This window comes from Rhinopithecus bieti, unplaced genomic scaffold (assembly GCF_001698545.2).
Source record: "Rhinopithecus bieti isolate Rb0 unplaced genomic scaffold, ASM169854v2 scaffold_41082, whole genome shotgun sequence".
NCBI lineage: Eukaryota > Metazoa > Chordata > Mammalia > Primates > Cercopithecidae > Rhinopithecus > Rhinopithecus bieti.
The window spans coordinates 681,455-695,386 of NW_016817890.1; the positions used below are offsets into that span (position 1 = coordinate 681,455).

The 13,932-nt window shown below is 40.6% G+C and overlaps 1 protein-coding gene and 1 pseudogene across 1 annotated transcript in view; one reads left to right on the forward strand and one right to left on the reverse strand.

Moving 5' to 3' along the window:
• The window catches only part of LOC108518144 (cytochrome c oxidase subunit NDUFA4 pseudogene), a 36,601-nt pseudogene that overhangs the window by 16,594 nt on the left and 6,075 nt on the right, over positions 1-13,932 (reverse strand).
• Positions 1,424-13,932, forward strand: part of EYA3 (EYA transcriptional coactivator and phosphatase 3) — a 130,432-nt gene continuing 117,923 nt past the window's right edge. Inside the window, exon 1 of the mRNA XM_017856334.1 lies at positions 1,424-1,593. The gene's annotated coding sequence lies outside the window, so the exon portion shown is untranslated. The remainder of the gene's footprint in view (positions 1,594-13,932) is intronic.

Consider the following 13,932-nt stretch of genomic DNA (forward strand, 5'->3'; position numbering starts at 1 on the left):
GACAGCATCTCACTCTGTTGCCCAGGCTGGAGTGCAGTAGCATAACCGTAACTCACAGCAGCCTCTACCTCCCGGAATCAGTCAGATGCGTGCCACCACACCTGGCTAATTTTTCTGTTTTTTTTTTTGTCGTTGTTGTTTTGCTTTCTTTTGTAGAGACAGGGTCTAACTTTGTTGTCCAGGGTGATCTTCAACTCCTGGGCTCAAGCAACCCGCCGACCTCGGCCTCCCAAAGCGCTAGGATTTCAGGCATGAGCCATTGCACCTGGCCTTGATTATTTTAAAGAGGCCCCAAAATTGAATAAACGTCAAGTCTCCACAAAGCCTGAATTCAACCTTGCTTCTAGCCCATACTTGGGTTGTAATTTAAAATTAACAAAACATTTAAGAATTTTGTTTCTGAAAACAGTGTGCACGAAGTGAGTTGTAAGCTTAATATAATATTAAGAATAAACTAAATTTGGGGATAAAAAGATCACCTTGGGGTCAGGTGCAATGGCTCACGCCTGTAATCCCAGCACTTTGGGAGGCCGAGGGGGGCAGATCAACTGAGCTCCAGAGTTGGAGACCAGCCTGGGCAACACGGCAAAACCCCGTCCGTACCGAAAAATACAAAAATTAGTCAGACGTGGTGGTGAGCACCGGTAGTCTTAGCTACTCGGGAGGCTGAGGTGGGAGGATCACTTGAACCCGGGAGGCGGGGGTTGCAGTGAGCTGAGATGGCGCCATTGCACTCCAGCCTGGGCGACAGACCTAGACTCTGTGTCAAAAGTTAAAAAAAAAAGGCTGGACGCGGTGGTTCATGCCTGTAATCCCAGCACTTTGGGAGGCCAAGGCGGGCGGATCACCTGAGGTCGGGAGTTCGAGACCAGCCTGACCAACATGGAGAAACCCGGTCTCTACTAAAACTACAAAATTAGCCGGGCGTGGTGGCACATGCCTGTAATCCCAGCTACTTGAAAGGCTGAGGCAGGAGGATCCCTTGAACCAGGGAGGTGGAGGTTGCAGTGAGCCAAGATCGCGCCATTGCACTCCAGCCTGGGCAACAAGAGCGAAACTCCATTTCAAAAAAAAAAAAAGAAAAAAGAAAAAGAACAAAGAAAAAAGATCACCTTGGGCTAGCCTTCCAAATGTCTTCCAAAACTTCCCACTCATTCTCCTTCCCATAGTTTTTCTAAATCTACCAAATGCACCTAGCACTTCTCACGTTCCTTTTACCGAGGTAGGGATTACGCGCATTTTTAAAGACCTCCTTAAAAGTGAAGGCTGTAGCACCATTGGGACTGCCTGGGGCTCACGCAGAAGCTGCCGTCTCAGTGGCCTCGAGAGGGGCGTGGCCATGAGCGGGGCTCGCCGTGCCGGCGGAATGGGCGGAGCCTAGGCGCTTCCCCGCCCGGTCAGACTCAACACATGCGCCCAGAGGCTTCTAGTGGAACGAGATGTGGGTCGTGAGGGGACTCTGGCCGCTTACTTCCGGTTCCTAGGGATGCGCATCCGGGTCACACTAACGCCGCGGTTTCCTCCGCTCGCTTGGTTCTACTGTGGGTCTGTACTGGTCTCCATGTCCTGTTGTGGGACTTTTACAGCTTTTGGGTGAGTCTCCGCTGCCGACAGGGTTTGAGCGTAGCCGGTTGAGCACGGCCTGAAAGGTCTAGCGTTCTGCCTCGGTCCTTGTGTGTGGGAGTCTATTCGCCTGTCCCTTGTCCCTGCAGTGCTTCACTCACCTCAGCCCTTTCCTTCACGCTGGCCTCGCCTTATTCACCTCAGCTTAGCCTTCTCGCGCTTCTGTGCATCTCTCGCCTTGCTGTTTTTCCTCAGCCTCATCAGCCCTTTTCCAACCTCGGTTTCTTGCCTTACACCTCAGAGCTTCTCTCAGCCACTGCCTCTCCTTTTTTCTCCACCTCCCTTCTTTTAGCACCTCTTTTCCCCTACCCCTGATCTGGGATCTCAGCGTTCTTTCACCGGGCGAGACGGCCCACCTTCTAATTGCGCTCACTCTTCACCACTGAGAAACTGAGCCTCTCTCTAGGGTCCTAGGTCCTTGTCCCCCAACTTTCTTCACCTTTGATCATTCCTCCTGGGACCAGTAGGTGACAGTGCTTCTCCTAGGGTTCTCCTGCCTGTCCTTAGCTAGAGGAGGGCTTTGCCAAAGCCCCGAAATGGGAAGACTTCCCCAGCCTGGGGGAAGTTTTGCCTTAAGGCGCTGGGTTAGACTAACTCCGGTAGCTTCCATAGTTAGGGTTCAACAAAGGCGTTCCTAGTTCTTCGCTTTACCTCAGTTTTGGGGCTCTCTCGAGAGCAGCTAACAGGTGGCAGGCACACGGTACTGCTAGCGGTTGGGCTGGCGCGATCTTGTGAATTGGCAAGGCATGAGGACGTTCTGTCAGTTTTGTGTTCCCATGAGAATGGATGTGCACAGCTGAGACAAAAATGCGAATGTTTGGGGACGTTCAGCTCTGTTTTCGGCGTGGACGTTTCTTAGAGGACACTTGTGATGATAGAGGACAGGGTTTGTGAGATCATTAGCCCCAGATATAGGAATTTATTGTGTTGTTACCGAAAAGTGTTCTGCTGAAGAGTTCACTATAGTAATTTCAAAGTAATCTTCTTTAAACTTAGTATGCACATATGCGTTTTTTCATTTTTACCCTATTAAGTTTTCTACTTGTCTTCCTCTTCCTTCATTAGCCAGACATTACTTAGAATTACATTACTCAGAAGTACATTGCTTAGTACTAACTTCTAACCACATTCTAACTTTTGTGGGTTTTTTTCTTACCATTTCCACCTTTGTCGTAAAACTGTCATTTTCTCATTTTGAGATTTAGGGCACCTTTCTTAAATTTCCCTAGAGGTTTAAAGTCATTTATAACATGAAAGAATTGCATTTAATAATGGTTAGTGCCCCCTTTCCCAAATTTCGTGATCTAAAGTATAGGCTTGGATAATCTTCATTTTTTCCCGATGTTTATGGTGTATATCTAGCACTTGATTGCAGAGCTTTTTGTGTGATCAGTTTCTGTAATCTATAAATTGTGCTTTAAAATGTAGTACTTCAGTAAGAACTTAAATACAGCTCTGAGCACCTGCTTATCTTTTGGCTAATTAGCTATAGAAAAATGTCCTTCATTATATGATACATATACATATGAGAGTGTATAGACCTTGGCTTATTCCAAAATTGGGTTCTCTTTGGCTGTTTTTAGCAAAGGACTTTGGAGTTTGGCCATGTTAGTCCTAGAAGCCACAGAGAAGGACCCTTCTAATTGGCTTTCAGGATTTACCTAACTGCTAAGCGAAGCCTCTTTGAAAGTTTCTTATGTGTACCTCCTCCCCACTACCTAGCTCTAGCTTTTGTCCAACCTGGCCTTACTATTTTCCATCCTTCAAAACTAACCCCAATGTGTATGACTTACTCCAGCTGCTTCCTTACCTTCAGGTTTATGGGCTTCATTTAAGCCATGAGAATGCCAGCTTTATTAATGCAGATTAATATAAGAACGTTAAACCCCAAAAATGATGGGAAATCACTCTGTCTTCAAAACAATAGAAAATAATAAAATCTACTTTTAAAGATTATATACCATTGTCAGTAGTAAGAAGTGGCACTTTTATTTACAAAGCATAAAGAAATTAGGGTTTAAGTCTGGCATGGTGGCTCACACCTATAATCCCCAGCACTTTGGAAGGCCAAGCTGGGAGGATTGGCCAGGAGTTCAAGACCAGCCTGGGCAACATAGACAAAATTAGCCTGGTGTAGTGGTGTGCGCCTGTAGTCCCAACTACTCAGGAGGTTGAGGTTGGAGAATCGCTTGAGCCCAAGATTTTGAGGTTACAGTGAGCTGTGATCACGACACTGCACTCCACAGGGCAACAGAGTGAGACCCTGTCTCTTAAAAAATAAATAAATAAATTACAACTTAAGCAGTTAATCATTTTTCCAAGGTCATTTTTTTTAAGTCCCGTACGTGCTCTCAGAGTAGCGGGTGTTAATTCCATTAAAGCCATAGGCTGGAAAGCACAATATAGTATTTAGTGGGTCATTTCAGTATATGTATGTCATATATGAATGAGACTATTAGGATAAGAAATCTATGACACGGATTTTAAAATCCAAAGCCGAAGTCATTTTGTCTTCAAAGAGGGACTAGAGAAAGAAACTGTTTTGTGCAGAAGTAGAAGTTGAAAAGTTTTAGGAGTCTCTTTTGCTCTTCTAAAATGACTTTGGCCTGTATATTTTGCATTGAAGCCATTAATTAAATGAGCGTCCTGTATTGTCATTGAAGCAGTTGTGTTCATGCTGCTGATCTTCAAGCCTGCCCCTCCACCTAGCTGCCAAATGAAATCAAACCAGACAAACAAACAAACAAACAAACCAACCCAGAGACAGCTTAATGTGTGTTTGTTTTTAAAGCTCAGGGAAAAAATTACTGTTGATTTTCTATAAAAATTTCTACTTTAGTTTGTAGCCCTAAGGGGTCAATTTAAAATATGTTTCTGTATATTAGCTTTATGCTTACCAAGTTTTCTTATTTTGGTTTGGTTTGATTATTTTTTGTTCTTTTTTGTCATTTTATTTGCTAGTGTACTTTGTCTTACATTTTTTTGTTTGTTTTTTGGTCCTTGAATCCTATGTTTAAGGAGATGTAGTTTTTTGTTTGTTTTTTTGTCTCAAAAAAAAAAAAAAACCTTGCTCTATTGGCCAGGCTATAGTGCAGTGGCACGATCTTGGCTCACTGTAGCCTCGACCTCCTGGGCTGAAGCCATCCTCCCACAGCCTCCAGAATAGCTGGGACTACAGACTTATGCCACCACGCCTGGCTAATTTTTAAATTTTTTTGGAGAGGCAGGGTTTCACCATGTTTCCCAGGCTGATCTCAAACTCCTGGACTCAAGCAATCCGCCTGCCTTGGCCTCTCAAAGTGCTGGAATTAAGGTGTGAGCCACCACCCACAGGCGGCTGATGTAGTTTTGAAAATTTAAGAAACAAAATATACCTCCAACAAGTCCTTGTCACTTGTACCTTGTAGCATTGTGGTTTCTGTGCTCTGCCTAAGCTTTTTCATGACTTCATTTATTTTGTTTTGATTATAAATAAAAGGCTCATGGAACTTCTTTTTAGGTAGCAGCTTGTTCAAAAGATATTTCTGTTCTGCATGTAACAACAGGATACTTTAGCTCATGTATGATTTAAATGGAGGAAGAATAGTTCAAAATAGGAATGTGTATTTTAAAATATTAGGAATAGTCAGCACTTTGGGAGGCCGAGGCGGGCGGATTGCCTGAGTTCAGGAGTTTGAGAACAGCCTGGGCAACATGGTGAAACCCCATCTCTACTAAAATACGAAAAATTAGCTGGATGTGGCAGTGTGTGCCTGTAGTCCCAGCTGCTCGGGAGGCTGAGGCACAAGAATTGCTTGAACCAGGGAGGCAGAGGTTGCAGTGAGCCGAGATCGTGCTACTGCACTCCACCCTGGGCAACAGAGGGAGACTGGTCTCAAAAAAAAAAATATATATATATATATGTATACACACATATACATATATATATAAAGAATAGGCAGTTCTTCCCATATATTCATCTAATTAGTTTATACCAAAGGTTGAATTGTTATATTGATAGTAAAGTGGAAAATAGGTGAACTTTCTGTTTTGTAATTGACTTAAAAATACAAGTGCATATTCTTTTACAAAGTATATGGCTTAAGCTCTAAACTACCCTGTTGGTACTGGTATCTTTTACTGTCAGAGAACATAGCAAATAATGGAACATACCATCCTTGATATTTTTATTTAGTTCCATCAACCTAAGTCCCAGGGTAGTTAATTATTAAATGTAGAAGTAATTTAGGCATTTTCTCTGTTATTTATAGTATATTTAAAAACAGCCATTTAAAATATGGGCTTCATAAAATTTGTCTTTGCTGTTTTCCCATTTAAGTATGCAATAGTATTTTGAACCAGAAAAGGAATGTGTAGTTTAAATAGTACCAACTTACTGTAAATAAGTTAACAGATCAGCCCAAGGCAGTCAGTGCTTCATATCATGAAGATCTTACTATAGATTGTGTTGGATGCACTTTAACTTAATAGCTTGGTTAATGTTTGTAGCAGTTAGATGGTTTTCATTTTCTTCCCTAGAAAATAATTAGCAATACTCTTTGTAATACATTTATTTCAGCAAATATTGTTTAGGCACCTGCTGTGTACAGTTACAGTAGTACATATTTAGGCTATTTATGTGATTAGGTAATATTGTATCCGGCTGATATTTACACTTAAATTCTGAATTTGATCTTATTTGTACATTTCTGAATTAAACGTAAGACTTAACATAATTAGAATTAAATAAACTTAACATAAAATCATGTTCTTTCATTATAGATACAATCAAGTAATTTTCACTTGGAGAACTTTTTGATAACTGAAACATGAAAATCTGTAGTGGTAAAATGGTAAAAGTAAAAGTGAACTTTACATAGCACTTACTATGTACCAGGAACTATTCTAAGTAGTTTACATGTATTAACTCTTTAATCTTTACAACCCTATGAAATAAGGGTACTATTCTTTTTTTTTTTTTTTTTGAGTCTTGCCCTTGTCCTGTTGCCTAGGCTAGAATGCAGTGGCACAATCTTGGGTCACTGCATCCTCCGCCTCCCAAGTTCAAGTGATTCTCCTGCCTCAGCCTCCTGAGTAGCTGGGATTACAGGCATGCGCCACCATGCCCAGCTAATTTTTGTATTTTAGTACAGATGGGGTTTCACCATGTTGGTCAGGCTGGTCTCGAACTCCTGACCTCGTGATCCGCCCGCCTCAGCCTCCCAAAGTGCTGACATTACAGGCGTGAGCCACAGTGCCCAGCCAAGGGTACTATTAATATCTCCATTTTACATATAAGGAAACGGATGTACAGAAGTTATGTAACTTGCCCAAAGTAACACAACTAGTTATCAAAGAGCTGGATTTGAACTTAGTCTTTTTGGCTCCTGAGTTAATCTTTTTTGTACAAGGTTCTACTGCTTTAGTGATTTCTCTATAGGTTGAGGTTTAAAATCTAGTTTATCTGTAACACAAAAGAGTACTGCTTTTGGTTAGGAACCTTAAGGGAGGGTTTTGTTTGGCCTTTTTACTAATGATGGCTTAAGGCAAATTGCAAACCTTTTACTACCGATGTTTCTCAGATGATAAAACCATATATTAAGACAATACAGGATCAAATTCCTCCTCCGTTAGAAAAATTATCTTATGGAAGTGAATTACTTTGGAGTTACTTGGAGATGAGTCACTATTTTTTATAAAATGGCCCCTCGAAGTTAATTTTTTTCTTTTATCTTCAGAGTATTAAACAAACTTATGTAGTAGTCTTAAAATTCTTAAATCTGGCCGGGCGCGGTGGCTCAAGCCTGTAATCCCAGCACTTTGGGAGGCCAAGACAGGCGGATCACGAGGTCAGGAGATCGAGACCATCCTGGCTAACACAGTGAAACCCCGTCTCTACTAAAAATACAAAAAACTAGCCGGGCGAGGTGGTGGGCGCCTATAGTCCCAGCTACTCAGGAGGCTGAGGCTGGAGAATGGCATAAACCTGGGAGGCGGAGCTTGCAGTGAGCTGAGATCTGGCCACTGCACTCCAGCTTGGGCGACAGAGCAAGACTCCGTCTCCAAAAAAAAAAAAAAAAAAATTCTTAAATCTTACCATTCCCATATGAATTTAACATCTTGGAAATATAAAACAGAAGACTAAAACTGAAACATCTGATTCACCACTGGTCTCATTTCCAAATTTGGAAATTTCTGTAAAATTAAGTACATTAAACTCTTCAGGACTATCATGTTTAGAGTACATTAATCTCTTTAGGACTATCATGCTTAAAGTAGTATATTTACATTAGTGATTTTATTTTTACTTTAGAAAAGATGAGGGGAACTTTTCACAAATTACTTTCTAAATGAGAAGATGCAAATAATAGTCATTTGGAGTGTTATTAATCATATTAAGATGATTCTTTTGTGCCTTTATTAAGCCCAAATAAAAAAACTTAATCAAATATCTGGGGGAAGGAGATTGTTTTGTGTAAGTTGAGGTGCACCTTAATGCAGGAGTCTTGTACTCAGATAATGATATTATTTTTCTGAATATTTTGAAAACAGTTGAGGAATCATTAAGAATTCTCGGTTACAGAAAAGTATAAATATTTCTGGCCAATGAAGTGACATTTGATTAGGAATACTAATTTTAATTCTCATGTTAACTCTTCTGTTAATTTGAACGTTAAGTATACTGTTTTTTATAGTAGCTTTTGTCCTTTTTCACTTGGTGGGAAAAAGTATTGTTTATGGCAGCTGGAAACAGAGTAAGCTTTTGCTATGATGATAATACTTGTTGATATTTAGAATGTTCTTTAGTTTTAGTTAAACATTTAATTTTTGATTCAAAGCAATTCTCTTTTATATTATGTGGGTCTGATAATCAGTGTATTTAAAAATTTCAATAGTTTTCTTTCTCCTGAAATTTAATATTGTAGCAATTACTGAATTTAGGGAAAATTGGTAGGTATTGCTATCAGCACCGTTACTACGGAATACATTAGAATGATAGCTTTTAGGTGAGTTGAATTTTTTTTTAGTTTCCATAGTAATTGAAATACGATGGGCCGGGCGCGTGTGGCTCAAGCCTGTAATCCCAGCACTTTGGGAGGCCGAGACGGGCGGATCACGAGGTCAGCAGATCGAGACCATCCTGGCTAACACGGTGAAACCCCGTCTCTACTAAAAAATGCAAAAAAATTAGCCGGGCATGGTGGCGGGCGCCTGTAGTCCCAGCTGCTCGGGAGGCTGAGGCAGGAGAATGGCGTGAACCCGGGAGGCGGAGCTTGCAGTGAGCTGAGATCCGGCCATTGCACTCCAGCCTGGGCGACAGAGCAAGACTCCATCTCAAAAAAAAAAAAAAAAAAAAAAAAAACAATTTAGGTCAACTTCACCTGTTGTGCCCCTCCCCTTTTCAAAATAAGAGGAACATTTAATTTAGCACAATGATGTTAATTTTCCTAGTAGATTGATGATATGAATATGGTAATCTCACTCTCTTTACCAAAGGAATAATCCAGTATATACATGTATGAATTTTGGGGAATATTTCAGACTTTAGAGAAGATTATAGGATAAAAAAAAAGTGCCTCAATATCTTATAAAATCAGTGTTTTATTACATCACTGAATTTTGTCTTTTGAATTTAACAATGTCAAATTTAGGAAACATCTGTGATAATTTAAAGAAGAATTTTGAAATCTGCTTTTCCTTTTCACCAGGTGTTCCTCTGCTATAGGTTAGGAAGCAGTAATTAGGCAACACTAATGAATAATGTTCTTGAGAGTGAGAACTAGAGCTTCGCAAAGAGAATAGGCCATCTCTCATATTTAGTGGGGCATTTAATAGCTAGATAAACTGAAAATTTTTGTTTTCATTTCTATGTATTTTCTGTTAGTATGTATTTATTTACTGTAGATACCTCACATTCTGTGCAAAAAAAAATTTTGGAAATAACTCAGTGGTTTCCTTTATCTTTTTTGTTCTCTTTCAGAGGCTTGCTTATATAAAACTACAGTTTAGAGAACCATCGGCTGGGCGTGGTGGCTCATGCCTGTAATCCCAGCACTTTGGGAGGCCGAGGCGGGAGGATCACCTGAGACGGAAGTTCAAGACCAGCCTGGCCAACATGGTGAAACCCCGTCTCTACTAAAAAAAATACAAATTTAGCCGGGCGTGGTGGCAGGCGCCTATAATCCCAGCTATTTGGGAGGCTGAGGCAGGAGAATTGCTTGAACCCGGGAGGCAGAGGTTGCAGTGAGCCGAGACCGCGCCGTTGCACCCCAGCCTGGGCAACAGGAGCAAAACTCCGTCTCAAAACAAACGAAAAAGAGAACCATCAAACTCTGAATGTTGTTTCCTATGTAGTGTGAAGTGGTTACTTTCTTCCGTTTTTGACTGGCCAGTTTTTTGTTTCTGGTAAAGTGGCTTTCAAACTGTTCTGATCATGACCCACCATAAAATACATTTTACACTGCTATCCAGTACTCAGACACATATGTGTACATATTAATATTTGAAATCGAAACAGAAGTTTCTTGAAACAATATTTTTACTACTGGTGATGCATTGTAATATTAATATTTTCTATTCTATTTGGTTTGTTTGCTTGTTTTTTGAGACAGGATCTCACCCTGTATCACCTGGGCTGAAGTGTAGTGTCACTATCACGGCTCACTGCAGCCTTGACCTCCTGGGGTCAGGTGATCCTCCCGCCTCAGCCTTCCGAGCAGCTGAGACTACAGGTGTGTGCCACCATGCCTCACTAATTTTTTTTTGTTTTGTTTTTTATAGATGGGGTTTCACCATATTGCCCAGGCTGGTCTTGAACTCCTGGGCTCAAGTGATCCTCCTGCCTCGGCCTCCCAAAGTGCTGGAACTATAGATGTGAGCCACTGTGCCTGGCCTCTATTTTGTTTTATTGTTTTTAATTTAAAACAAACTGCTAGTTTCCATTCACTAAGTTGATATGGTAACCTGTTAATGCAGTGTACCTGCAGTTTGCAAAATTTTAGTGACTGCTAGATTTTTCCCCTAATATTGTCTTTTTGTAATGGAAAAAGTTTCGGTTTGGGGCCAGGTGTGGTGCCTCATGCCTGTAATCCCCGCACTTTTCAAGCTCCTGAGCAATATAACATTAAATGTCAATCACTTAAGCCCAGGAGTGCAAGAAGCTTGGGCAAGATAGCGAGACCTTGTCTCTACCAAAAAAAAAAAAAGAAAATGTTTAGGTTTGCTAGTTTTTTTCTCTGCAGTGTACCTGGATTCTGTAAAACTTTTAACCTAAATAGCTGCAGAACAGTCACTGAGAGAGGGAGGTCCTATTGTCCTGATTACCATTACTGTCATCTCTGTTCTTTACCGTGTCTAGGCACATTATTTTAAAAACTAATTCTGGAATCGTGAGGTTGAAAATGCTCGGTTGTATGCTGAGCTTCCATCATTAGAATCCTTTGCTAGTTTCCATCTAACAGTCAAAAGTTTAGGTCCATTCAGTTGGTTTTCACAAACTTTGCTTCTGTTCTTGGCAACTAGTCAAAAGGTTACAAAGCTGCTTTATTCTGCTCTCTTCTGGCCCCAGTCCAGTCTTTGTAAACCAAAAAAAGAGGACTGAGGAATGAAGCAGTTTGCTCATGTGTACATGGTCAGGTGAAATAACATGATTGAAGAGTCATTAGGGTTTGCGACAGTGGATTACATTTATGTATTGTCCCAGTTCATTTCCTGTAATCACAAAGAGGGAAAGGGCGTAGAAATATCAACAGTTCCTTGCCTATCCTAGCTGTTAGAGTGAAATAGGGTCAGCAGACATACTCTACTATTTTTATACCGCTACCCACTCTTAACACTTAGTGAGCACTTACTATTTGCCAGGCACTATTTAAAGCACTTCACTTGTGTTAACTCATACTCATACTTGGGAGACCTGGGGAAAAAAATGAGAATGGTAAAGGATAAAGAAGAAAAGTTGCCGTCTTCTCATATGTTCTCATTACTTGGCTTGAGAGTTCTGGCTGTTGGTGACTATAGTGTGGCATATCATACATTTTAAGCTCGGTCAGCTTTTAAATATCACCAGTCCTGTCTGCATTGTTCCATTATGAGACATATAGCTGTGGTTTGAGAACTCAGGCTTTGAAGCTAGCCTGCTTGGGCTTGAATACCAGGTTGGTGACTTACTATGTGTATAGCATTGGGCAAGTTACTCTCTGTGTCTTAGTTTTCTCATCTGTAAAATGGTGATAACAAATAGCTTTTATTTTATAGACTTATTGAAAGATTAAAATAATTAATATATTAGCTAGGCATGGTGGCATATGCCTGTAATCCCAGCTACTCAGGAGGCTGAGGCATGAAAATTGCTTAAACCTTGGAGGTGGAGGTTGCAGTGAGCTGAGATCATGCCACTGTGCTCCAGCCTCGGTAACAGAGCGAGACTCTGTCTCAATTAAAAGAGAAGGAGGAGGAGGAGGAGGAGGAGAAGGAGGGGGAGGGGGAGGGAGAGGAAGAGGAAGGGGAAGAGGAAGAGGAAAAAATTAGTTAATATATTAAAAGTACTTAGAACGGTGCCTGACCCATAAGAAGCATTCCATAAATGTTTGCTATTAATAGTATCAACTCACAGTTGGATCTCCTGAGAGTGTTTGTGGCTATGATGAGTTCTGTATATTTTCTGAGTAACAGGACATGATTGACATTTAATGTTATATTGCTCAGGAACTTGAAAATACCTTGTCTTGAGGACCTGTAGGGAAAGTTCTTGTGTAGTGTGTTGGATTTAAAGCTAAAGGTTATCAAGGCTACAGGTTATGCAGGCCCAACTTGTTTAATCTCTCTTAGGAACCACTTGTTATTTGGGCTGTAATCTTAATAGTTCTAATGGTTTGCTATTTGGGAAAACTAAGCGGAGCTAGTTAGTGAATTGACTTTCATTCAAGAACAGATTTCTTTCCTTTTTATCTTAGGTGTAAGATATTTATTTATTTTATTTTTCTTTAACAAACACTTATATTATCCTGTCTGATGGAGTTTTGAAGGGGTAAATAAAATTGGAGAAATAAAACATTAATAAAAAAAACTGAACCTAGATTTTACAGTTCTGACAGCTAAAGACATAGATTTCAAAAGACTTAGTTCTGTTAGTATAGTGTATAGCCAGTGTTATCCAAACACTGGCAAGCTGAAATATATGATTGGTGTATAGATGAGATATATAGATATATAGAATGTTAGAGGATTGATGACATAGGGTACAAACTTTGTCTGTATAACTGGAAGCAGCACATTTATGGAATATTCATGTTGTGATTCTCAGAAATGTTAACTGCACAGATTAAAGAAGGATGAAGATAAAGTTTTAGAGTCTTTGAGTCTAGATCATCAAATTTTTTTTTAATTTCTTTTATCGTATTCTTATTCTTTTTGATTTCTTGTTTATTTTTTTTTCATGTCACATGTTAACACCCACTACAAACAGAGAAATTTTTATGGTCTCTGATAAGTTACTAAAACTGGAGAGAGATCCAAGGACTGTTGGAAGAAATATAGTAGAACCGTTATACTGTTATTAAGCTCACATTTGATATAGCTAATTCAGGTTAACCTCCTCCTTCTTAATACCTTTTACTATGGTTTTGAAGTTTTTCCTGTGGAACACATCTGCCTGTTTCATTAGGAGCTTGCAGGGGAAGCACAGTGGCTCATGCCTATAATCCCAGCACTTTGGGAAGCCAAAGTGGGCAGATCACGTGAGGTCAGGAGTTCGAGACCAGCCTGGCCAACCTGGTGAAACCTTGTCTCTACTAAAAATACAAAAAAAATTAGCTGGGTATGGTCATGCACAACTGTAATCCCAGCTACTTTGGAGGCTGAGGGAGGAGAATTGCTTGAACCCAGGAGGCGGAGGTTGCAGTGAGCCGAGATTGTGCCACTGTACTCCAGTCTGAGTGACAGAATGAGACTCTGTCTCAAAAAAAAAAAAAAAGATTGTTTTGTAAACAACTTCAAAGGATGATTTTTGTTAAGAAGTAATATTAGAAATTATAAAAACAGGCCTGGTGCGGTAGCTCGCACCTGTAATCCCAGCACTTTGGGAGGCCGAGGCAGTTGGATCACCTGAGGTCGGGAGTTCAAGGCCAGCCTGACCAACATGGAGAACCAACATGGAGAATTTAGTCTCTGCTAAAAATATACAAAATTAGCCACGCTTTGTGGCACATGCCTGTAATCCCAGCTACTCAGGGGGCTAAGACAGGAGAATCACTTAAACCCGGGAGGCAGAGGTTAAGGTGAGCCGAGAGCACACTACTGCACTCCAGCCTGGGCAACAAGAGCAAAACTCTG